The 24,643-nt window shown below is 35.0% G+C and overlaps 1 protein-coding gene across 3 annotated transcripts in view; it reads left to right on the forward strand.

Annotated features, from left to right (window-relative positions):
• Positions 1 to 13,971: 13,971 nt before the first annotated feature.
• LOC128858338 (ATP-binding cassette sub-family A member 13) overlaps positions 13,972 to 24,643 on the forward strand; it is an 89,870-nt gene continuing 79,198 nt past the window's right edge. The window contains exons 1-2 of one of the 3 annotated variants that reach the window (XM_054094523.1): positions 13,972 to 14,225; positions 14,291 to 14,649. The gene's annotated coding sequence lies outside the window, so the exon portion shown is untranslated. Of the gene's footprint in view, positions 14,663 to 24,643 lie in introns of all 3 variants that reach the window. The other 2 variants (XM_054094521.1, XM_054094522.1) reach the window with 2 other exon arrangements.

Raw genomic sequence — 24,643 nt, forward strand, 5'->3', positions numbered from 1 at the left:
CCGTAGCGCTTGATAGTTGTATGACGCTCAGTTTTGACATATTTTACTCAATGTTTTAAAATAGTTTTTTATATTTTGCTTGTTAGTCGTTATGTAGTATCTAACTTTTTTTTAGACTTCCACGAACACTATTTCACGTTTTAGCCGTCATAGCAAAGACTATGCTGGCTCATTTCGGTTGCAATACTATACATGTGTAAACTCAGTTTTATGTTAAGACTTGCTGTTAAATGCTTATGTTACTTACATTAACAACACATAACAGCACTGTGAGAAAGTTTTGACAGAGAATGTTTTAACTACAGGAAAGTAACAAAGTAAAATCAGCGAATGTTAATGAATTTCAATTTTGAATGTAAATTTTTGTATGGTGCAAAACTCAGTGGGATGTTCAAAAATCTTTTACTAGCAAACCTTTCTAAACTCAATTGTAAAAAAATATTTAACAGTAGCATTTGCGCCTTCTCATTTCTTTAGCAATTTTCACCTCAATTTTTAACAACATTTTATTTATCCACAATTATTGTGAAAAATGGTACAATTACATGTTTTTGGCGAAAATTTTCTCTCAATTATGAAATGGTATAAAATTGGTGGGATCGAACTCGTATGCGGTGTACTAAAATCTAGTGAAACAAAGTAACCTCTTCTTGCATTCACAAAAATGGTACACTGATGGATCAAAAACACCTTATGTTGTAGGAGCAGGAGTAGAACCCACTAATCATTCACTCTCACCAGGGACACCACCATCTTCCAAGTGGAATTATACGCAATAATGGAAGCAGCAAACATAATGCAACGTAGAAACCACAAGAGAGTAAAGATTAGAATACTCTCGGACAGCCAATCAGTTCTAAAAGCTTTAGATAGCTATACCAACAACTAAAAAACTCTCTTAGAATGCCACAAGGCACTCAATAACTTGACATCCAAAAACAATGTCTCATTCATTTGGGTACCAGCACATGTGGGATATGACGGCAACGAAAAGGCAGACTTTCAAGCCAAAAAACGGGCAGATGTAAATTTCATCGGGCCTAGTCCCATGTTTGGATTTAACAAAAACAGCCTAAAACAAAAAGTAAAATACTGGGCCAAAACTCTAATAAATCAGCATTGGAACAACGTAGAAAGTCTTAGGCACTCCAAAAAGTTCTTAAGTTTCAATGCTAAAAGAGCTAACATGGCCCCCACGTTAAACAAAAAGAGCAGGCGCCCTCACGGGCCACTTCACCTGCAACAAACACCTACATAAATTAGGCATAACTAACACCAGCACCTCTAGATTCTGCTGCGAAGATGAGGAGTCTATAGAACATCTCATCATCGAATGTCCGGGGTTGACGCATAGAAGGAAAACGTTTTTAAACAAGTTCATGCTTATAGATGAAGACCTACAATCACTTCCTCAGAAGGAGATAACCGTAGAACAACAATAAAATTTATAATACATGTAATTTTATTTGCACTTTGGTGGTTGAAAAATCAAAATTTCAATCAGAGTTCCAAAAAAAAAAAAAAAAAAAATCAAACCATCAAATCTCTAGATAAAAAAAAACATAATATAATATTTTATAACATTTTTGAACGAAAAAGCAACGAAATGTTCGGTTGTTGTTTGGCCGAAATTGTATCGAACTTTTGTAGCCGAAGTTCGGTCGATCTCTATTTATTTAACCCTTTCGCTACTGCTGGGACACTGATATCCCACAGCATTTTCACTTCACTCTGACACTTGCAATTTTCATAAGAAACTCAACCAAAATGTCCTAATCAGTAGCTGCGAACAATACTTACAATTTACCGTTATCCGCATTCCACACTGTTTCAATCGTGTTTTGTTTTGATCAGTTGTTTGTGAGCAGTCGCTAATATTGCATCAAATTTACGCGTAATTTTGGTGAAATAATACGTATTTTAATAAGAAGTGTTAATTTTTCTAAAGAAAAATATTGCCCTTTTACTGGTAAGTACAAATATATATTTTAATAAGAGTTTTGTGAAAAATATTCGGCGAAAATTAATTTTGGGATGCATGTGTCCCAGCAGGGCTTTATATGGGGACATATATGTCCCTGCAGTACGTTGTACATAATGTATTACACAGCTAATTTTTTTATTTTTGCAACTTCGTAGACAGCAAAAAATTAAATCGCGATCAAATTAGTGCATTACTTTAAGAAGATGATGATGAATCCATGGAATCAGGAACTGATTTTAGTGACGAAAGGGATGATATTTATAGTCCTGAGTTAGATAAAACCACTGGCAATGACGATTCTTCCAGCGATTCAGAGGAGACCGGATTGAGTGACGAGAATGGTGGCATAGACGATCAACCTGCACGAGGTGAGGAAGCCTCAGGCACGGTTATTTGGAGCACACCGCATGAGTCGTTTGTTTCAAGAAAATCGGTTAGTAACCACCGCGAATGCAAAATTGCAGTAAATATTCGGCGAAAAGTCGAGAAAAGAACAAAAATTATTTGCCGGGCTTGTAATTTGCCATTCTGTATACAATGTTTCGCTTCATCACATTCATAAAATAAATAAAAGTGCAAATCATATGTTATTACCAAAAAAATGTTTCTACTTTCTAGGTGTAGTTTGTACCCTGTTGGGACAAATATATCCCATTTTTAAATACTGTTGGGACACATATGTCCCACCTCAAAATACCGTTATCTACATAAGTTACAAGCTTCATCTAGTTTCTACGCACATAAAGTACCAATGGGTATCCAAAAACTCAAAAATAAAGTTTGAGCAAATCCCCTCTAAAAGTCGGAGCGAAAGGGTTAAATAAAAAAAGTCTGATCCATTCCTCAGAATTTTAGGGAATCACGGCGTCCATACATACATTACGCACATGCATAGTAAGTAAGCAGGTAATGGCATACACAACGAGAGACATGCGCAGAATAATTTGCAAGTGCAAAGTACGCCGATGCCATAAAGATCTTGTCAACTAACACGTGAACGAGAATTTAAAAGATTACATACATAAATACATACATATGTGTAAAACCAGAGAATCTACAGGGATAAAGTGCACATGTTGGTAATTGCAGATTCGTATGACACTTAAAATTGTTCGTACTGTATTTTTCATGTTGCATAATGCATGTGCTCTTGATGAAAAAAAAACAAAAAAAATAAATAATTAGCAATTTACGCTGTCAGACATAAGGAAAATTGTTTAAATTGTACAGGTGATGAAGCGTTGCCCTCTGTAATTACTGAAGTAGGCGGTTACTAACTTTGTCATTTAGTAGAAGTATGCAATTTTGTAGAATATTTCCGATATTGATAGACACCAATTAAATGGAAAATCATGCGGAAATTTGATTTGAAGTGTTACAGATTTTTTTGGCAACTACCTATTTTTTTTTTTTTTTGCTAACAAATTACATACCTACATACATATATTGGGTTGGCAACTAAGTAATTGCGGATTTCACTCATAGATGGTTTCAGTTGCATTTTTGGATTTGCAGACGTAGTACAAATGTAAAACACATTTCGTTATTTGATAGTTGGCAATTCAGCTGTCAACCAGTAAAAAAAGTTTTTTGATCGGTTGCGTAGTTTTCGTTTGGCGTTCGTTGAAAAATGGAAAATCAAAAGGAACATTTTCGTCATATTTTCATTTTTTATTTCCGCAAAGGGAAAACCGCATCGCAAGCTCATAAAAAGTTGTGTGCTGTTTATGGTGACGAAGCCTTAAAAGAATGGCAGTGTCAAAACTGGTTTGCCATATTTCGATCTGGTGATTTTTCACACAAAGACGAAAAACGCTTTGGTCGTCCAGTTGAAGTTGATGACGCCCTAATCGGAGCAATAATCGATTCGGATCGTCACAGTACAATGGGTGAGATTGCAGAGAAGTTTCATGTATCACATACATGCATTGACAATAACTTAAAACATCTTGGCTATGTTCAAAAGCGTTTCTTTAAGATCGTTGAGAAACCATGTATCGAGTCATGATTTCTTATCGAACTGAAAGAAACGCTTTTAATGCAACGCATTAACAGCTGCGATTTGCTAAACAAAGGTAATGAAAATGATCCATTTTTAAAACGAAATGGGTTGTTTACAACAATATCAAGCGGAAAAGATCGTGGAGCAGACCAGGTGAACCAACTCAAACAGCATCAAAAGCTGATATTAATTAAAAGAAGGTTTTGTTATCAGTTTGGTGGGATTACAAAGGAATTGTCTACTTTGAACTCTTACTACCCAACCGAACGATCTATTCTGATATCTACATTGAAAAACTAACGAAATTAAACAATGGAGTTGAAGAAAAGCAGTTTTTTGCTAATAGAAATCAGAAGTTTTATTAAGGTGGAATTATGATGCTGCCTGAAAGATGGCAAAAGGTCATTGATTAAAATGGGCAATACATTACAGAATAAAGTTATTTCGTTCCATGAAAAAATTGTCTTTGATTTTCTAAAAAAAATCCGCAATTACTTAATTGCCAACCCAATATATATACCTTCTGCTCAAATATGAACGAGACTTTATCAATAAAACGGTCCGCGGATGATATATGGCAAAAATAAATTTTTTGTTTTTTGGTAGGACTGTTATAAGCTTACATGGCAAATTTCAGCGTGATATGTCACATAGTTTGTTTTCTGTACTACTGTAAACAAGTCAAGCTCGAGTGTATTCTTCGAATTTAATGATGGAAATTCAAGTTGAACAAAGAATTTGTTTGAAATTTTGTTATTCCAACAAAATTTCGGCTTCAGACGCCTTAAAAATGTTGGAGACAACCTATGGGGACTCTGCTCTATCGCGTGCACGTGTTTTCCAGTGGTACAAATCGTTCAAAGAGGGCCGTACATCGGTTGAAAACTTGCCTCATGACGAAAACATCGGAAAAGTAAAGGAAATTGTGATTGAAAATCGCCGTGTGACCGAAAGAGAGATAGCTAGGCGTTTTTTAGACGTTTTAAAGCGTTTGCGCGAGAACATTCGTCTTAAAAGGAAGGAATTGTGGGACAACAAGTCATGGTTCTTGCATCACGATAATGCACCAGCTCACACATCACGTCTTGTTCGCGATTATTTGAACAAAAATAATGTTAATATCGTTCCGCAAGCACCGTATTCGCCTGATATGGCTCCATGTGACTTTTTCCTGTTTCCCAAGCTCAAGTTGCCGCTCCGTGGAAAACATTTTGAGACAATTGAAGTCATAAAAGAGAATTCGAAGAAGGAACTGAAATCCATACTGAAATCGACCTTCCAGAAATGCTATGATGATTGGAAAAAACGTTGGCGTATGGGTATCGCCTCCAATGGTGATTACTTTGAAGGAGATAAAATAAAAATTGAACAATAATTAACCGTTTGTATTTTATTAAATCAGTCTCGTTCATATTTGAGCAATATATTTTTTTGCGGATGAGGGAGTTTAAAATGCCTAATGCATCATCAAAGCTGCCGTCGCAGCAATGGTTTGTCCGGGGACTAAAAAACTCCCCCTCGTTGCCCATACTGGAACCGCTTTCTCATTACTTCAGAGTGGCGTTCTATATTCCTCATTTGAAAGGTTTATACAAATACATATGTATATATATATGTAAATATAATATACTGTATCCGGTGTTCAATACTGCGCAGTTTGTTCTTGCCATGCTAGGCCACAAAATGTTGCTTTCGTTTCTGTTCGGCTGCGGCAAAAAACAAAAAAAAGCCGAATTTAGTCCAAATATTTCTGTAAATTTTTGATTGCTCAAAAATCTTATACATTTTTCTTTTTCTAAAATTTCTTGAATGCTGGTATCAAACTGTAATTTTTGTAAATTGCTTTGAAGTTATTAGTTCAGTGCTGCAAGCCAGCGCTATACCCATGGGGAGAAGATTTAAATTTTGAAATCTATCATCCTTGCTCTATACCGGCAGACGGTGTCTCTGGCTTAGTAAAGTCGCTGGCAAGCTAATGTTTGCTGTTTTGTTTCCATCTATGCATAGGACCAAGCTTGTCACCTACTGCGATAGCAAATACGTACTTTGAACCTCCTCGGCTGAATTTCTTCAAAATTTCTTTGCAACAATCGACTCGAGTTCCTTTTTGGGCGATTGAGGTGTCCAACGGCAAAAAATCTTCTTGATGACCAAATATGCATGCAATATTAAAAGCATGCCCGCCCCACTAATACCCAATGATGCCTCTATCTCGCGATATATTACATAACGATCTTGCATTATCAATTCGCGAGCAGCATAGAATGTCTCTGGCGCAACAATCGTTTTTGGACGGCCTTCACTAAATCGATCCTGTAAGGGTCGATGGTAATTTTATAGCTCATCTCACGTAGCGTTGCAAAGGCGCAAAATATAAAATACCACCCTCGTACTGTTGCTTGAATGCATCATACAGGCGCTGTTTTCCTACGTTTGCATCGCTTTTAATTGATACTCTTCATTAAAAAACGAGGTATTGCGCGGTTAAGATCGATTGCATTTTTATTATATGGTATAATTGGACGAAAATTGAACGTTTTTAATAATATAACTATAAAATGTGATAAAATAAATTTAAAATGCACAACATTCGAAAGCTCGAACAATTCGTTAAATTGAACAGGTATGGTTTTCATTGGTTCCAGTTTTTGCGGGTGCACTGTTTTTATTATGAGCTGAAGCAATGATTGAGACTTTGTGCCTTTTTTGCTTTTTATTAATAAAAATACTAGATTTTTAGAAAATCATCCGTCGTTTATTAGAAAGGTATGAGATTAAATTATTAAAAAAAAATCTTACAAACAGAAAAATTAGGTAAATATTTACTTGCAATAAATTACCTGTGCTTTAAAGCACCAGTAATAAAATTGATTAATTTTTTCCATTGAAAATCATTTACACCATTTAGAACATGAACTATTTCGCTATTACTAAGGAGGGCCAGAGAAAGCACAGTGGTGGGGATCGTCCAAGGAAATGTTGGATTGCTTCCTGATCATTTAAGTTACATAAAGAGCAGTTTATTGTAAAGACCATTAAGCATTATGCAATTACTTTTGACCTTAAAAATCTATGAAATTTAAAAATTTTCTTAAAATAACTTTGATTTACACAATAATCCTTTATATATTCTGTCCACCTGCTACTGGGATTATTAAAATTTAGAAATATTTCGCTTTTTTCTGTCCACTGGCTTTTTTCTAACATCGTGTCGTCCCATTTGAAATTGTAAGCCAAACCTATTTGATTTGAAACCATAGCCCAGGAAAAAATTCTTTTTAAAACTATTTTTTGTTAAGAGGCGTGGGAGTCTAAAGACTTCATTTGCAAATACTAGTTTTTGGATATAATTTAAATGCAAATGTGAACGCCCTTAATACCTGTTTATAAATAAATAGCATAAGTAGGCGAACAGCTTGGGAGTTGAAAAATTTTCGTTATGAATTGCAGTTATAATTTGTCAACATTCTCAAACATACAGTATCCCCATACCTGAGCCGCATAACTTTGGATAGTTCAACAGACTGATTGAAACATTTTTCATTTCACACTTCATTTTATTTCTTTCTTTTCAAAAGAGTTTTTCCATGTTAAACTTGGCGCTATTCCTTTTTCTAGTTGTTTCTGGAAACTCATTTTGTGTTTTTTTCGATAGTTTACTCCCATCGCGAAAATCCATTATTGCCGATTTGGCTGAGTTATTTATAATTTTTCAATTGTATTTAGTTTATCCGCCAAAATGTCTATTTCATTGGCATAGAAAAACAGCCTTATAGTTAGATCGTCAACTGTCAAACCACTACCCAAATCTTTATGCAAGTCATTTAAATATAGCGCAAAGAGTAAAGGAGACTTCATACACCCTTTTTTTACTCCAGAAAACGTTTCAAAATCCTTTGAATAATCTTCACCTGTCCATATTATAGGTCTAGTCTCTAGATATACTTGTTCAATGAAGTTAACAAATTGGAAGATATCTCCATACCACGTAGTTTGTAAATGAGTAGTTTCACGCAGGAAATTTTGTCAAAGGCAGCTTTGAAATCACCAAAAAACGCCTACATATTTTTCTTCTCCTTAAATTTTAGGTGCGCTATTGACGCAAGACTATACAGGATCCGGCACTCGAAGTGTAACCAATATCAAACCGCTCGCGCAGCTCATGCACGGAAGCATTTTGTCGAGATTAAACGCGATTTATACGATTATACTGAAAAATTATCTCAAAGTCAAGCCTTACAAGATCCAAAAGGCACATAATCTCACACCAAAGCAGCAACAAGTCAGACTCGAGAGAGCGAAGGAGTTGCTTCACTTGGCCGAAAGCGGTCAATTTCCGAACATTGTGACGAGACAATTTTTCAAATTGAGCTATGCGTAAACTCCCAAAACGATAGAGTTTATTTGACCGACCATTCATATGAGAATTTGAGTCATCGATTGGCCACCAGGAGGTAGCACCCGCCACAAGTAATGTTTTGGGCAGCTGTAACCGCAGATGGGCGACCTCCAATCGTTATCATCGAACCTGGCGTCAAGGTAAATGCGAAATATTATCGGGAAATTATTCTGGAGGTTGTTTTAAAGCCATGGGAAAACAAATATTTCGGTGGCAGACCATAGACGTTTCCACAGCACTCGGCACCGTCTCACAAAGCTCGAGTGAACCAAGAATGGCTAAAAAACAACGTTCCGAACTTCATAACGTCCACACAATGTCTCCCAAATTCACTAGACGCTAATCCGATGAATTATTCTCTCTGAGCCATTTTGGGAGCTAAAAGATTTACCAGTATCGAGGCGCTGAAAAAAGCCATTGTCGGTGAGTGGGCCAAAATACCTGCAAGTCACATTCGGGCAGCTTGTGATTCGTTTCTGGACCATCTCAAGGCCGTAGTCAAGGCAAAAGGTGTTCATATCGAGCAAAAGTATTGTAAATTGATTCTTAATTCTGTATTATTTTCACACATTTTTTACTTTGAATTGAATAAAAAAAATTTTTCAAAAAAAATGTATGATCTTTGTAATTGGTTACACTTCCAGAGCCGGACCCTATAGATATTGTCAATCGTTGAATATTTTTGCCGAAAACCTGCTTGAAACTCTGTGAGCATGTTATTTCCTTCAACCCATTGAGCCAGCTGAGAATTCAAAACACCCATTAGAATTTTTGCACTGCAATTCATGAAAGATATTCCTCTGTAAGTTGTGACTTCCCCTCTATCATGTTCAATCGGATAAAGCGAATTTGCAATTTGTCTAGCCCAGGCGCTTTATTTGCTTTCGTTATATTAAGTATTTTTCGCAATATGGTTAAAGTGCATAAAGGCCTTAGCTTAACCCGTATTAAGAATTTTAATTATTTCGTCTACAGTGATTGGACAGTCTAAGAAATCGTTTTTTACTTCCATAGCAGCGTAGAGAATGTTATTTGCTGTCTGAATTGGATTTAAAAGTGTTTTGAAATAGCTATTTCTTAAACAAAGACAGATTTCTATTCGAACCAAAATCAGTTTCTGGACTTTTTATATCTTTTACCAGAGCCCACCAATCTTTGCTGCACTTAATATCTTTTATTTTTCTCTCAATTTCCTTATAATAATTTTCCTTGCTTTCTTCGCAAATTGCTTTGTATCGTTTGTTTGCTGCCAAACACCTTTCTCAGTCAGACTGTAACTGTGTTTTGTTATACTTTTGGAGTGCTTTGAACGAAATTTTGCGGAACTTTTCGCATCGCAAGTTAAACCAAATCTCTTTTTGATGTAAAGTTTTATTTTTTACGTGTCTATTTGGTACGGAATCATTGATTATTTATTACTTCACTTATTTATTACTTGGGGCCTTTCAGATGTTAAGTTTGGTTTCGGCTCGGCTTCTGCTGTACATACAGTGTCACAGTAAAGTCTACATACCCCAATGAAAAGCGAGGTTTGGAGATTTCTGTGAACATTGTAGCATTAGAATATATTCCAAACAAATCCAATCTAACAACAAACCATAAAATTTAACCCAAAAATTTTAATCCAAAAATATTTATTAGCAAAAACAAACAAAATTCATTTTCCAAACACAGAAAAGTCTGCATACTTTGTAAAAAGAATGTGTTTCACTTAAAAGGAAATAAAAAGGCAACAGAATTAATACTTGGTGGGTCCGCCACGACTTTCTAGAACAGCATTTAATCTATTTTGCATGGAATTTGCCAATACTTTTGTGTAATTATTCGAAATTAAATTCCACTCTTCAAGTAAAGCATTTTTGAGGTCCTGTTTATTTTTAATTGTCCTTTTCCTAATGCGACGATCCAATTCATCCCATAAACTCTCTATGGGGTTCAAATCCGGTGACTGGGGTGGGGAATGAAGTTGATGGGGCACATTATATAGTAGTCATTCTTTGACAACACCAGCGGTTTGTTTTGGGTCGTTATCTTGCTGAAAGTACCAACCGGCCGTAAGACCCAGTTTACTCGCGGATTGCTTCAAATATACCATGCGATCCATATTAATATCAATAAATGTTAAATTACCCACCCCAGCCGTTGACATGCAGCCCCAAACCATTATGGAACCACCATCGTGCTTCACCGTAGGAAACAAGTTTTTGGGCAATAATGCTTCATTATTTCGACGCCATACTTTTTGTTTGCCATCATAGCCAAACAAGTTGAACTTGCTTTCGTCACTAAATAAAACATTAGCCCAAAAATCTTCGTATGCATCAATATATTTCTTAGCAAATTCGACCCGTTTCTCCATATTTATTTTGCTGATGAATGGCTTCTTTCGAGGCACGCGGTTGTGGATTCCATTGCTTCTCAATAAATGTCTCACCGTTTCTGGATGCACTGAAGCAATATCCTGATTTTTCAGGGTTTTTGCAATTTCTATTGCTGTTATTCTTGGATTTTCTTGCACGTCTAACAATATTTTTCGCTTAGCACGAGGAGTCAGTTTAGGTGGGCGACCACTTCTTGGTTTGTTTTCTACACTATTAGTGTGATTATATTTCCGAATAATTGTTTGAATGCTTGATTTTGGATGTCCGACCAGTTCTCCAATCTCTCTTAAAGATTTTTTTCCTTATCATATTTCACAATTAGCTCACGTACTTTAACACAGATTTCTTTACCCATTTTGGTTAAATTAACACAGCTACAATATTAATATCGAAGAACTAAACTTCTTTCTAACTAACGGTATCTAGTAAATACGCCTGAAGTGATTGGTAGCACTGTTTGAGTACAGAACTGCATTTTGTGTACTCCACTACAAAGCCGTATGCAGACTTTTCTGTGTTTGGAAAATGAATTTTGTTTGTTTTTGTTAATAAATATTTTTGGATTAAAATTTTTGGGTTAAAATTTATTGTTTGTTGTTAGATTGGATTTGTTTGGAATATATTCTAATGCTACAATGTTCACAGAAATCTCTAAACCTCGCTTTTCAATGGGGTATGTAGACTTTACTGTGCCACTGTATGTACGTATATAAAAAATAATAATATGTATATACATACTTATATATACGTACACACACATTCATACACACAAAGTAATCAATAAATGACTTTAATATATTAGTAAAATTTAGTTATATCTGCTCTCAAAAGGCAAAGCGACTTGCTGGTAGCTTTCTCCGTGCTCTTAGGGTTTGAACTTTGCCCTTGTAGTTAATAAGAAAAAATATGTCTATAAAGCTGTTGTTATCACTTGATACATCTGTCGTTGCGAAAAACAGATGCATGTTTGCCGACTAATCGATTCATATAAAAGAGTAAAACATAACATTTTGTCAGCAACAAGCACTTTTAAGGGAACATTCTGTTTCTATACATTTCCGCTCTGGTATATTTTTTTTATTTTTATTTTTATTTTTTTTTAATTTTTTTTTTAATATTTAAAACACTTGTTTGAACCAATTGCAGATGGAAAGTTTATTTCAACTACATTAAGTTTATAAGTACACACACACACAATTACATCCATATGGATTTAGAACCAACAATTATTAATATTTTTTTATTTTATTTGTGCTTAGAATCATTTTAAATGTGGACTTCATACTTGGCTGAATGCGAAAATCAAAGCCATCATTAATGGCAAAATCGTAATAGCAACATAATTAAAAAATAATAAGTTTGAGCGCAAAACGCATAATACAAAATTTAAGTATTTTATAATAGACAAAACTAAAAAAAAACAATATTCGCAATTAAAAACAATATTTGCAATTAGGTATTGAGTACACGAAAAAAAAAATTTTCTTTTAATGTGGTGTTGTTACATTATTATTATTAAAATGTGTGTACAAATAAAAGACGATAAAAAAGTATTTTCGCTGTAGCGTAACTGGTCAACGCAATTTTCCTAGCCCTTATTGCCCTGTTTTCGACTCTAAAAAATCTCGCCCATAATTAATACGATATTTACTTAAGGGCCTGAATTGTTTTGACGCTGTCAGTATAACAACAAAACCGCTAAGGCCAAATTATAGCTCCGAGTTAGCCAATTTCCATCACATAAGGACGCGAAGAAGTTCGAAAGAAATATAATATTTGCAAAATTCTCTAAGTACAAATAAAATATATTAACATACAGACGGCGCCTGTTGAACACACCAAGTGAAGTGAAGTCGCCACAAATACTTGCCGTCTTCAACGTGCAAAGATCCAAAAATCTTCCGCAGAATCTTTCTCTCAAACACTTCAAGGTATGCCTCATCGGATATTGCCATCGACCAAGCTTCTGCGTCATACGTTAGGACGGGCATGTCGAGAGCCTTTTAGAGTGTTAGTTTTGTTCGTCGAGAGAGGACTTTTGCCTACTTAATTCAAAGTAACACTTGTTGGCAAGAGAGATTCTCCGTTGGATTTCAAGGTTGACATTGTCATTGGTGTTAATGCTGGTTTCTGGTAAAAGAAGTCTTTTACAACCTCAAAATCATGACTGCCAACAGTGACATGGGTGGCGATAGGCGAGTGCGTCGAATGCTTGTTTGATGACAGGAGGTACTTCGTTTTGTCTCCGTTCACCACCGGACTCATTCGCTTTGCTTCTTTATCCAGTTTGGAAAAGGCAGAACTAACAACGCGGTTGTTAAGAAACGACCGTTGGCCCACTTTTATATAGTTTATCAATTAGCCCGAGGAACTCATCAATACCTTCTTTGTAATATTTACCTTCAGTTCATAGCAGAATAAATGGCCAATCTCATCTGAATTGAAGAGACCGAGGAAGGGTTTGTTTCTTCCTAAATTTCGTAGTTGGTATCATTTCGCTCAGCTGAATACTGTCAGCAACTTAGCGGGAGTTCTTCAAACAATTACGGACATACATAGATATATGTAGATGTAGGAGGTACATACATATGTACATATATGTATTTTCCATAACTATTATATAATGAACTTTACTCATTAGATAAATACTAAAATCACGCTATTGTTTGAAACAGTGAATTAAAATAAATATATTTTTGCTTCGTATCAAAGATCTCCAATTAACTCATCAGCCTTACCAACAGCTTTAAAACCAACTAAAATACTATGAAAGATCGTGTCGTCTTAACGTCATGTTGTCGACATTGTTGACAACACTCAAATGTTGTTTGCACTGAGTTGCCCACCCCGCTATCTCTCCCGCATATATGTATGTGAAGTTGTTGTGTTCAAATGCCGGCAATATGCAAACCCAACGATTACATTCGCAAGCCAACAAACAGGTCTCCGCCAACAGCTGTCTAGAACAGCAGCAGCAATAACAACTCTTAACTGCACAAGCAGCAACAAAATCGGCTAAGAATAGACAAAAATACAACAGTGATAATGATGATTACTTGAGCCGATGATCAGCTCCATTCGATCGATTTGAATGTGCCGAACAAAAAGGTGGGGGACGATGAGCGCGGACATGAACGAACTAGGCAGAGCAGTGCGCAAATGGGCACTGTGCTGCGCTTGGCTAAGCCGAGTTGATGATTTTCCAACCGTCAAAGTGGAGCTCAGTTTAATTGCGGCAACCTGTAACGTTGGACGTGCGAAGCGGAAGAAGCTACCAAAAGGCAACGTTTAGGCGCGCGTGAAAAAATTTTTATTTCAACTAAACTAGCTTGTTGTACATACTCATACATGTGCATATAGTTATTCGTATTGGTCGTGTATTGAAGAAATGAGAATTGTATAGAATTTTTTGAATTTTAAAAAGTGTGGGAAAACCACGAAAATCAGTTAGTAGTTGAGGTTGGCAAAATTTTAAGTGAATTTACTACGAAAAATAAACTTGCGAAATAATATTTACTTAAAAGGCATTTCAGTGTGGGGCTACTATGCTTCAGTAGAGTGTAACAGCGTGTGAAACTTTGGACGCCACAAAGCGGCGGAAAGGCAAATGCAACAGCTTTAGTAGTTGACTTAAGATTGGACTCCGGTGCAGTGGCGAAAAAAAAGTAATAAAAACAAAAACAAAAAATATAAATTAAACGGCCAACTGAGAGCCTGAAAAACGAAAAACGGAAAACAAAACAAAAGCAAAAAAGAGTGTAAATTAGGGTGTGCAATTGATAGTGAATTTAGTGTGAACGCACATTTTTACATACATACACACATACTTAATAGGTACGTGCATTCACTGCGTTAAGCTAAAGGAAACCAATAGTTTATTTTGGTAAGCTTGTTTGGTATGTTTTTGTTGCATATGAAATTACATTTCAAGTTTCGTTATTTACTTTTTTAATTTTTTTTTAATTTAATATTTCGAAATAAATATTTAGAATTGCGTTCAAGTTGGGGTCAAATTGAGCATTAAGGCATCTCAAATATCTTGTGTTGCTTCTAACAGTACCTTCAATGACGATTTATAGCATTCTAAGCAAAAGGGAATTTCTTACACATATAAAGGGGCTTTTAATAGGGGCATAACACATTCTTATTTAAAAAAATGTATTCCTGGTAAGGTAAATTTAAATATGAAAGTTCAATAAAGTTTTTATGATTTCTACGAGCGACGATCAATACTTTAGAACCAATATTCCACCACTCTTCCACACATTATAACCCAGATCACAGCAATTTCACGTTCAGTAATTCGAATCTAAGCGCCTATAACATTGTGAGCTTATTGGCTTAAAACAATGACTTAATAAACCTTATAGAAAGAAGGCCAACAGTGTTAAATTGCATGAGCGTGGTGCGCATGCGATAATACCAATACAAAGTCTATTCCATTCTGGCCCAATTAGACCTCCGGCATGAGTTGCACCTCCGAAATCAATTTTTTGATGAAACTTTTCAGGACTTCCTTGAGACGTTTGCGGATTCCAGAGCTCTGAAGTTAATTTGAACTTGCATGGTTGGAGAAAAATACCTACATACCTATATGCAAAATTCGTTACAACGGGGACTACGGGTTTTTTGAGTTTTGCTTTAGCTCAGTTTAATTTGATGTTCTTAAGGCTGCGTTGTTATCGTTACTTCGTCACTTGAACAGGAACTTCCAGTAGCCAATACAAGGGTTGAGGGTGAGGCAGCTATTGTTCTCGCAAATTATGATAGAACATGCGCTGTTAAAGTTGAGTTTTAATAATTTGCAAGCGTTCACGTTCGTGAACTTCAGCACGATAAGAGTGTAAACCTTGAATGGCGTCTTCACATTGCAAAGTTATAAAAAAAAATTGTAAACTGAAAAATTTAAATATAACAATTGCAATCAAATGAAATGGTATCCACCAGTTAGTCCCACGCATATAAATTTGCCGTAAGGAATACCATATTTAAAAAAGTTGTATTTGAACAGGTACATATTTGCAAATTAAAACTTGGTAGCGATTTTGAGAATTAGTTCTTTACTTGTTTAAATTCATTTTTGAAAAAATATTTTTTTTATTCTCCGATTTTTTTTCAATAAGCTGTTATTATATACTTATATATTATAGTTTTAAAAAAATATACTAACGGTACTAATGATAAACATAAAATATAGAGTTGCTTGAAAATTGATGTTTTTTGTAAATCAAAGTTCAATGAAATATTTTTTTTGCTTGTTGGGTTCTGCTTAAAGCCAATATTAGCACATTCGTCATTTATTAATTACATTCGCTTTGCAATTATGAATGTTTTATTTTATGTTTTTGTTTATACATGATTTACACATATTTTGTAACGCATCACACGTTCGAAAACCATAAGCCAGTATGGGCCGCTGCTTTAGTACAGTGTGGCAAACCAGCTATTAATCCTCCGCTTGGAATATTTCGATAGACACATTTGCACCAACTGAAACTAACCAGATTTACAAGACATTTCGTAAGGAAGATATTTATACAGCTTTGTTTCGTTTTTTCTAACTTGTTGATGAATGTGTAAATATAATTTGGGATAGTATAAGAAGATTTATGGAGGCAATTTAGAAATATGTATTTATATCTGAATTAAAGTAGTTTGCAAGCAGTAAATTACGATTTCAATTTCTTTTTATATTTTTAATTCATTAATTTTTTTTATTATTTAGGATTACTTTTTTGAGGCAATTACCCTAAAATAAAAAGGTCTTGCCGGACTTATCTGCCGAACGGAGGGTTAAAAACTTAGTCTTGCCATAAATTCTGTGACAAATGTTACAATGAATACGGCGAGAACAAATTCGTAGAAAAAAGTTCCGTTATTTTTGGCTTTGTACGTATGTATTATACATATACAGGGTGCGCCATCTTTTATGTCGATATGAAAACATTGAATAACTCAGAAAAAAAAAACTGATTTGTATAAGTGAGGTATTTTTATTTGTTTTGGTTATTTACAATTTACTAAAACTATTTTATCAATCAAGTGGCCATCTTTATTAGCAATCACAAACTGCGATCTTTTTTCAGCGTTTGTCATCACCTTGCCAAGCATTTCGGGTTTTATAGCGTCTTTCGGTTCTTTCGGTGTAAAGCGATCCGTGGTTGAAATTGTAGTGAATTGACGTATCGAAAAGATGTATGTTGAAATCGATCGGTTGATAAATGACAAAGTTATTCAGCGCTTACATATCGACATTAAAGATGGCGTACCCTGTATTTATTTATTTCAGAAAATTCAAGAGATATTTAATTGCCATACATCTAGACTCAGAGATCTGATTACTAAAAATCTATTGATTTAAAAACAAATAAATTAAGATAGGTTAAGTGCGTATCGAGTTATCAAGACGATCTTATATGTGGAAAACGCCGATTAATTTGAATGTAAAGTTCGGTTTTTTAAATTTGTAATGCGTTTTATAATATCATACCTCACAGAAATAAGTATCTGTGCAAAGTTTTTTATACCAATATCTGTGTTGATAGTATCGATTCATTTTTATTTGGTATGCCAAAGTCTGCATTTGCAGCCCGACTTAACTATTCGGTTGCAAAATTCTTTTTTAGTCATTATTCTTAGTACCGTTATTACAAATTTGTGTTGCGAGATCTGGTTTTCATACGAAATAAGTATGTATATGTGCAATCAGAGATCAGTATTGATTTGGCAAGCATAGAGAGCAAGTTATCAAAAAATTTTGTGTTATTGGTATCATAAAGAAAAATGTAAGTAAAATAGATTAATTCTTTTTAACAAAGAATAATTGAATTATTGATGGGTTAATCTATAGAATGCCACGTGGAAGACATTTATCTGAACAAGAGCGTGGTCTGATTAAAGGACTAAGCGAAAATGGCAACATTATTTATGAAATTGCTGCTAGAGTAAATCGACATAGGAATACCATCAGTAATTTTCTTAAAAATCTAGAAACATATGGCAAACTCAAACGAAGCGGCAGATCAACTAACATCGACAGCAGATGCAAACGAGAAATTCGTCGTCTGGCTGCTCAAAAAGAAATGTCTTGCAAGAAAATCAAACACCATTTAAGTCTTAAGGTCACCGATAGACGAATACTCGTACATCAAATTTTGGTTGAGGACGGAACACTTAAATATTGTTTGCGGGAGCCGGTACCAAGATTATTAGCACGCCACATTAAGGCTCGTTTAGCATTTACCGGAAAATATTAATTTTCACTTATTCCGACAAGAATCAACGCAGAAGTCTATGTCGAAATATTAGAGGATGTTCCCATTGAGTTTGCGGGAAACGTATACGGAGACGACTGGGCTTTCCAGCAAGACAATGCCCCAATCCATACGGATTCGTTTAACTAAGACCTTCCTATCGTGAAGAAAAATTTCAATTCAGGATTGGCCAGCACTAAGTCCCAATTTAAACTCAATTAGCGACCTCTGGGGAATATTGTCGGCTCTTATTTATAAAAATAGTTAGTAGTTTGAGACAATCAAAGACCTGAAGGTGCTTTAGTGGAAGAGTAGGATAAGATAGGTGATTAAACTCTTCAAAACTTGGCAGACTCTAAGCCTAAGCGTATAAATGAAGACATTTCTCAAAATGAAAAACTTACTAATTATTAGAAAATCGAAAAAAAGAGTAAAGAAAGGTCAATGCACATATAACTATTTCGTATGAAGCTATTTTAATTTCTTTTTTAATTTAATAAGTTTAGTCAAGTTGAATTTTTGTTGTATAATTTTTTGCTCCTATTTTTCCTAAATATATAATAAAATTATTGGTTGAACCTTTCTCCTGCTTCTTAAGTGGAATATATTTATAATTTTTTCTTAATTTGCAAAGAGTGTATGTACCCTACGGGACAAATTGTGTGGCAAATTGATGTACGAGAAAAAAACATTTTTTGTTTGTTTTTTTTTTCACGTTCTATAGACATATACAAACCGGTGCAAAATTAATCATCCAGTTTTGTTTTTGAACAACTTTTTTTATAAATAAAACATGATTTTGAGTGATGTAAATCTTTATTTTGACTGTCTGTTTGTAAACTGCAGCTGTTTAGTTCACAAGTTCCAAATACGATAGCGATTTACATAAATACACGATATTTCTGCTTAGTTCCATATTTTGGCTCGGAAGCCCGAGTATATGAAAATATGTATGAATACGTAAATATGAACGCATGGCGATCATTGTTTGCAAAACGAGAAAAATATTAGGACTTTTAAATTAGCATTGGACACTACCGCAACTAGTGTCTGTTGTTTCAGCTCCTGGGTAAATATTTTTTGCTATAAATATTTGTGAAATTGATATTTAAACATTTTCAATTCAAAATTATTCTATAAAGTATTTGATGTACAAGATTTAAGGTGCATATGTAAAAGTCTGCCAGCTGAGGAGAAATATTTAATATTTTTGAGACATATTTTTTGTTACAAATTTTAAATTTTTTTACTGGAAAATATGACTTTGACGCTTACTGCCTTTTTGGGTGTTTGGCCGGGCCCTTTCTCCTATTTGTGATGTGCGACTTGATGTTGTTCCACGAATGGGAGGGCTTTCAGTTTTAAACCGACACCGAGCAGCAGATATTTTTTATGAGGAGTTTATTCATGGCAGAAATACACTCGGAGGCTTGCCATTGCCATACTGGTATTGATAGTTCAAAGATATTTGATAGAGATTTAAAATTTAATCAGCTGACAAATTCAAATAGAGACAATTCCAGTGGTGCCAACTGTTCAAAATTCTTCTTTTCTCTAGTTAGCGCTTTTTTTGAAATTTATGTGACTTTTATCTCTTTTGATTTTTTATACATACTTTATATACTTTTTTTTTATACTTAACAAAAAAGCAAAAAAAAAGAAATAATAATAATAATAAAACTGGCATGTGTTTTTTGTTCATTGGCAACTCTTGATGCTTTAAAATCTGGTTTGCTAGATATGGGTTAACTTATTTTGAATTTCTGTAAGTAAATTAAGTTTTCCAGAGCAATTATAAGTAAAATAACTTACTTTACAGTTTTTCTCCGATAATATTTGCTGCTAGTTGCCTTAATTGTGTCATATAATCACTTATAATTACATTTAATATAAATAAATAAATAGATAATATAATTAGTTTTACTCGCCTATGTTCCTTTATTGCGTTTGAATTAATATTACATTCGATTCTAAGAATTTTATACCTGCTTCCAACCACATTGGTGGTTTTAGATTATCCAACCCAAGTGAAATTATTGACCTTGGTGTGGTATTTGACTCTAGATTCTCTTTTCAAAGACATTTAAATTACAAAATTTCCAAATCATATTCCGTACTTTATTCGAGGTTTTAGTTCGGTCTTTGTTGATTCATATACTCTAAAGCTGTTATATATCTCTCTTTTGCGTTTGAAGCTGCGATATACCGTCCTTATTTGGATATCATATTAAGGACGTCATGCCCAGAAAGTCTTTGTCCGTTGCGTTCTTTGAATTTCACTGATCCAATTCCTTGCTCATTATATATAGAATTGTTAGATGACAGAAGGACTATGCTTTCCCGCACTTTCCTTTTCGATATGGTAAGTGGTGGGACTGAGTGAAACCCCATCGTTCCTCGAGATACTTAATTTCAATACTCATCAGCGTTGCTTGCGAAATGAGATTTTCTGGTTAGGGATAGTTAGCACTAAGTGTGCTTCCAATGTTCCGATTTCTGGAACTTTGGGAGACTTTATTTCGCTTTCAAAGCATATTGGCCTAGATTTTTCTTAACTGTGGCTTAACTAAATGAATTGTTTAACCAGATTCCAAGTGTTCTCTATTTTTTCTCTGTAAACTGTAAGAAATGTTAAATTTCCTTCATTAGAATGAACTGATAAAGTATAAGTTTAATTTCTTCTTAATTGAATTTTTTATACACTTAAAGAAAAATCGATCTTTTGATAGAAGAAGAAAGCGGTCTCTCTCGGCGGACAATGGCAAACCTCCGAGTGTAATTCTGTCATGAAAAAGCTCTTCATAAAAATAAAAACCATCTGCCTTTCGAAGGCGGCGTAAAACTATAGGTTCCTCCATTTTGTGGGAAAACATCAAGATGCACTCCAAAAATAGGAGGAGGAGCTCGGCGAAACACGCAAAAGGAGTGTAATTACACTTACTATATATGTTTTTTAACTTCTTTTTTGTTGGTTCATTAGGACTGCTTTGCTAAAAATTGCTATTAAACGAGGATTTGACGGTTCAATAGAAATCAATTTTTTTGGCTATAAATTGCAAATTAAGTAATTTCTTACTTAATTATTTGTTCTCGTCAACACTAAAAGCAATAAATATCGCGTGTTAGTTTTTTTTCCACCTTAGTGCTGTCCAGCAGTCCCTTTAGTAAATAGCAGTCAACAGCAAGATTGCTATATAAATTCCGCCACACGGCAACTTTAAATAGATTTGAGTGAATTTATCGAATTCTAGGAATATCAGTTGAAACGAACGTGACTCTACCAACTTCTTTCAACATTGAAGCAAACTAATCGCCACAGCAACATTTTATTTAAGCCGATATTTATATTCTGCCACACTCGTAAACAAACTTTATCACTGTTATGCAAAAACGAAGTAACCATTAAAAAACTTGTTTGTACCCTCTGATCTGAAAGTACCGGGAATGTTTAAATAAAACAAAACAAAGTTAAATTTCAGGCAAATTTATTTTATCTCCTTCAAAATATGACCCGTCTGAAGCAACACACGTGTGCCAACGTTTAACCCAGTCCTCCATGCACCCCTGGTAGGCCGACGAAGTGATGGCCTTCAGCTCCTTCAACGCATTCTATTTGATCTCCTCTATCGACTGAAATCTCCTTCCACGAAGTGGTAACCTCAACTTGGGAAACAAAAAGAAGTCGCACGGGGCCATATCAGGTGAATAAGATCTTGCACGATGGTATTTACTTGGTGTTTGGCCAAATAATTATCGTCATGCAAAATCCAAAAATTGTTTGCCCACATTTCCGGCCGGCCAGGCAGACACTAATGAACCGATGCCGCTAAAAAGTGACAGATGTGTGTCTTACAATCCTACCAACATAAGAAAAAAATATGGACCGGTTGTCACGTGCGCGGTTGGTTTAAATTAAACATTCCCGGTACTTTCGGAACATAGGGTATTAGTAATATAAGTCAGTACATATGTATGTATATTTTTATTGACATCAAAGTCTTCATGTAAATATATTTAGAGCACGTTCAGGCACGGCAAGCAATGATTGTGGCTTAACATCTTCGGGATATGATTTCAACGAGACTTTGGAGTAGTTTTTAGAAAAAGAATTAGCGAGGGAGCTTAGGATTAGTGGTTTTTTTTCCTAGTAACCCTGGGCACTTTGAAAATTATAAGATAAGAGAGATTTCTATACATTGCACGCGCCGCTTTAACAAAGCTTCAATCTACTTGATTCGTGCGATTGCGGTGGCCAATTCAAAGGTATACCACTTTTTCCACGAAATGCACTTTTTAAAGTGCATTTTTTTAGTACAACGTGATTTTTAGCTTTTGCTAAGTATGTATTCAGTGCATTCGATTTATTGTATAGAAATACCAGTAAACACTCTTTTTTCCAATTTTTTTAACAGGCAGTGTGAGTTTGACAGGCACTCAGGTGTGTAATAGTGTGAGTGCTTGGTCGTTTTGCTTGAGCGTATTGGCGGAATTGCTATGCAAAAATAAGACCTTTGTCTTTGAAAATTTACAATAGTAAATATTTTTTAAAATTTTCTAAGGTATATAAAGCTTTTGTATTGAGAAACATCTAAATTTATCGACACTTTTTAGAATTTCTGATACGATTTTCTAAGAATTTAATAACTTTTTATGCCATTAAACCAAAAATTGTTTTCAATATATGGAGTGTTTTTTTTGAAAAGCTTGAGATATTAAAATAATAATACAAAATAGAAATATTGTTGGATTGTTTTTTAGATAATTTCAGGGCATTTATTTTTTGAATATGATCTCCGGCGTATGTTCGCTATGATTTTCTCAATAGATCTGAAAAACAAAACCAAATTGAGCTGAGCAAAAATGCGACGCAAACGATGGTCATTTGGCTTCAATTGGTGCACGAACTGTAATTTATAGGCACGCGGCCGCCGTAGCCGAATGGATTGGTGCGTGACGACCATTCGGAATTCATAGAGAGCGTAGGTTCGAATTTCAGTGAATGACCAACATGAAGAAAAAGTTTTTTTTCTAATAGCGGTCACCCCTGGCAAACCTCGGGGTGAATTTCTGCCATGAAAAAAGCTCCTCATAAAAAATATCTGCCGTTCGGAGTCGGCGTGAAACTGTAGGCCCCTCCATTTGAGAAACAACATCAAGACGCGCGCCACGAATAGGAGGAGGAGCTCGGCCACACACCCAAAAAGAGTGTACGCGCCAATTATATATATATGTATATATAAGCCAAGATCCTTACGAAAGACAAGTTGAGAACAACGACAAATCGGCGTCTTTTCAACACTTCGCTCTATGAACTCCCGAACAGATTCTTTTTTTAGAAATTAAATTTTGCACGATTTAAAAGTGTTCTTCTGGCGCTAAAGAATTCATGATGACTTGCCAAACTAGGGTGCCATTTTCAGCTGTCAAACCACGGTCAGCCGTCAAAAGAGAGTTCTCATGCAGCTAAAAACAACACCCATACATACTGGGCCGGGTCGATTTGTGGGGAGGCAAAAAAATCGCCCATTGCTCTGTGAAAATCATATTCTAGGGATCAAAATAAGAAACTTTGCCGAAGGAACCATACCTCTAAAACGAATTATGATGTCCCCCAATTTGGGTCGAACTTTTTAGTTTCTTTTCTCATGTAAAGGCCAAAAATGGCGATATTTTGAAATGATTGTATGGGGAACCCCCCAGGGGAGTTCCAGGGGGTGTGCCACTGGCATGGGTGGATCGGCCGTCCAAAGTTAGTGGGGGTCGGTCATACATTTGGACTCGATTGGAGCACTCTAAATGGGTCAAAGTGGGATTTTTCGTTCGACCCAAATTGGGGGATATCAGAATTCGTTTTAGAGGTATGGTTCCTTCGGCAAAGTTTCTTATTTTGATCCCTGGAATACGATTTTCACAGAGCAATGAGCGATTTTAAATCGACCCGCCCTAATACGTACATATGCAAGTTACAGTGCACATTTTCGATTTTCACATTTGAATTTTAAGATTTGGCGTATTAAGAAACTGATAATAGAATTTTCCAACAAATATTTTTGTAGTACATTTTAGTCCGCTATATTCTTCTGCTAGGTGCATTTTTAGCACTTTCCTGAAAAAGAGACAAAAACGATACACCTATTGAGTAGTTAGAGAGTTAAATGTTTCACAAAAATGTTTCTCGGTTTTTGCTGTACAACTGCTAAACGCATTATATATCTAAAGTGTAAAGATCACTTAGTTTCCTATGCCGATTTATCATAAACATTTACCGAAGTGTGAAAGTTAGGCCCCCGCCTCAAATAAATTTCAGATGTAAACGGTCAAATCCCCGAAAGTCGTATATTTTCTTATTATCTGTACCAGAATCCATTGCCGGAACTTTCTTATTTGGAAAAACAATTATTTTTTTGTACAGTGTATACGTACGTATAATAAGCAATAAATACTGTATACGTTTTGATCATGCCATTGTGCAATGTAACGCCACCGTACGCATAGAAAAAAGTGAAACCGGATTTGTTGTTGGTTCAGCTATGCAGCATATATACAAGTAATGTACGTACAGGCATATTATAAAAGAGAAACAAGCATATCGATCAAACGACGCGTCACCTATTCACTGCACTT

The sequence above is a fragment of the Anastrepha ludens genome, chromosome 3 (genome assembly GCF_028408465.1).
Source record: "Anastrepha ludens isolate Willacy chromosome 3, idAnaLude1.1, whole genome shotgun sequence".
NCBI classification, from domain to species: Eukaryota; Metazoa; Arthropoda; class Insecta; order Diptera; family Tephritidae; genus Anastrepha; species Anastrepha ludens.